The sequence below is a fragment of the Lolium perenne genome, chromosome 3 (genome assembly GCF_019359855.2).
Source record: "Lolium perenne isolate Kyuss_39 chromosome 3, Kyuss_2.0, whole genome shotgun sequence".
Classification (NCBI taxonomy): Eukaryota; Viridiplantae; Streptophyta; class Magnoliopsida; order Poales; family Poaceae; genus Lolium; species Lolium perenne.
The window spans coordinates 147,401,207-147,404,069 of record NC_067246.2 but is presented as its reverse complement, the minus strand read 5'-3'; the positions used below and the strand labels follow the sequence as shown (position 1 = coordinate 147,404,069).

Genomic DNA, 2,863 nt, shown 5'->3' with positions numbered 1-2,863 from the left:
AAGGAGATAAGGAGCACATGCACTGTAATCTAAATAGTGTTTTTCTCTTAAATCTTATATCTCCGAAATTGAACAACATACTCCAAAGCAAGCCTATCGAATCAGTATTTGTACAAAATCAAAGAGTGTTGTGAGCACAGTTATATCATAACTGGCTGGGGAAAAAACAGGTTTGAATGCACCGGCATGCTGGAATAGGTACCGAAACATTCAGGCATGGATACAAGTCAACGTAAACAGATACAATGCTAAAAGGTAAAAAAATAAATAATGCAAGAAGTGAAATACCTCCGTCTATCCTTCTAGCACAGTAACGCGGCAGTGGCTATCACAAGCCCATGGACGCTAGAGATGAAAGTGGGTCAAGATTAGGGTACTCTCTACCCTATTTGGTCAAAAAATGAACTAACAATTTTACCTAATGTTGCCCCACTTGCATCTATAATGGACGCGTCATGCGATGGACAAGAGGGCAGTCCTGCAAGCAGAAGAAGACCCTCATGTACTTGCAACAATAAGCAACTCATATGCATGTATTAATAACTTGGCCCAGTCACCTCATTGAACAGAAAATACACAATCATTGTAAATTATTTCTCATTGTAATACCTTTCAGCTAACTGAAGCCTGAAATTGTACCAAAAAAAAACAGACAAATAATAGTTATATCTATTTTCCATTGGACAAAGAACTTATCTCCACATTATTCTTTTAGCACATAAAATCTTTTACTAAAGCAGAGAGGAAAATCAACTATTAGGAATTCTTAGGTACATGCTACTGGAGAAGTAATAAGGATACCATGTTTCATAAAACAGACGCATGGCTCGCTGGACCATACCTTGATTTGGAACCCTGAATTCAGAGCTAGAGAAATGGAAAATGAGTTCTTTCCTGCTGCATAGCACAAACAAAAGATTAAACCTTAAACAATAGAGAGAACGGGAAGAACAACAAAATCTGAACCAGATGAAATGAGAACAGATGGTCCACAAACTCACGTCCACGACCATCGGCTGCCTAAAATCAGTTCCTGGTTCCCCCGAGGTTGTGGTTTGAGCAGACGAAGCATTGCAGTCTTCATTGGCCTTAAAAAGAAAAACCACATGGTATTATTAATTTGGCTCAGTCACTTCATTGGCCTTGAAAAGCAAAATTGCTCATTGAATTATCTTTTTGAGCTAACCGAAGCCTGAAATGGTACTGACAACACAAGCAAAAAGTAGCTATACCTATTTTTTTCCCATCAGACATATGACTTCTCTACATATTATTCTTTAGCACATCAAATGGTTTACTGAAATAGCGACTGCAAATAGGGAAAACCAATGATTAAGAGTTTTTAGCTTAAAAACATATATGCAAGATATCCAAAAACACAAACTGCAATAGAACAACAATAACCCAATCCGACAACAGGTTATTTTGGGTTATACCTCCGCCATCACCAAAAAATAACCAGCCGAGCACCTCCGTCCTTTGAAAGTTCATGGAACCATCAGCAAATTAAGCAAACTTCAGAGATGAATTTCATCAAGGTCTCTGATTCTAAGCAGAGATAGTTCAACACAAGAAAACTAAATCAGTGCACATATAAAAGATTATAGAACTGGTTAGCAACTTCAAATCCCAAACCCATAGCTAGAAAGCAAAGGTTATGGAATATGTAGACCTCACCTCAGTTTTCAAATACGTGTAGTGCATCCTGGATAGAGATCACCGGAATCCTAAGAGATGATATATTGTGTGTCCTATGTCTAAATCTTTGACCAGCAGACCATGGTCTTGTTAGTCGTTCGTTACCTTGAGATTGCACAACAATTTTCATCTACATAAACAATAAGAACCTAAAGTCAAGATGGCAAAAGGAGAAATCACGGAAACTGATTCATCTACATAAACAATAAGTGCCTTCTTCGATATCTGTATATCAAATCTACATCCCTAAATCCAGAGGGCAGAATCCCCGGATAAAAAAAGGAGAGATCCATACTTTCATATTTTGTTTCTTACATTCAGAACACATGACCATATTAAGAAAATGCTACATTAGGGGACCTGCTCCTAGACGTGGAACGCACCGGCTACCGGCTTGCCTAATGCAAGCATAACAACTCAATCTATCAGAGGTGACCAAACTATCTCACTCGTATGTCGTTTACCAGGAACTAAACAGGAACCAACAATGCTATACTAATCTAACGTTAACAGCAAATGTAAGGATTCGCTAGTTCATTTTGATTCTACGGAGTGATGAATGATCAAAATGGGAGGAAATTTATAGTTTCAGTAACTCCATCTCAGCCCATTTGTCCCGCTTTATCCATACTTGAGGTAGTATTATCATTCTCATGCCCCATAACATAAAAATGTTCCAAAATGCTTCTTAACTACATTCTATTTATACAAAAAAAATACAAAGATAAACAGAGACCGGGATGGGGTAGAGGTTGCCTTGAAACGCACGTAAGGTGTTTTTTGAATTTAGGTCGTAAAGGAAAACGGAGAAGCAAGAAGGTTGACCGCAACACACTACATGAAAACCAAATCATAATAGATGCATCTACTTTGGGATGACAATACTTGGCATATCAGCCTTTTACAGTCAGTCTACAAGCAAACAAGTTCACAACATGTCAATATCCTGGTTGGCAAGAAGCCTAGATAAAAGTATTAAAGTTCATAGTATAGTTCACATAGTGAGGTGCCGTTTGCCCTTCGTTATCCTGAATATGGAAGAAAAACAAGGTTTGGTCCACGGAGCTCAACATAACAACGCAAGTCTAAGGTGCGTCGGCGCTCTGCAGGATATCAAGTTATGAACTGACGACTTGACAAATTACCTAGTATGTCAATTCACCAA

General features: G+C 38.2%; 1 long non-coding RNA gene across 1 annotated transcript; it reads right to left on the bottom strand.

Moving 5' to 3' along the window:
• Positions 1-240: 240 nt before the first annotated feature.
• LOC127326959 (uncharacterized) lies at positions 241-1,845 on the bottom strand. The gene is made up of 7 exons (XR_007868268.2): positions 1,678-1,845; positions 1,437-1,548; positions 1,233-1,309; positions 1,002-1,142; positions 842-897; positions 419-478; positions 241-345 (listed from the first exon to the last, which is right to left on the bottom strand). It is a non-coding gene; the product is annotated as an uncharacterized lncRNA (long non-coding RNA).
• Positions 1,846-2,863: the final 1,018 nt, after the last annotated feature.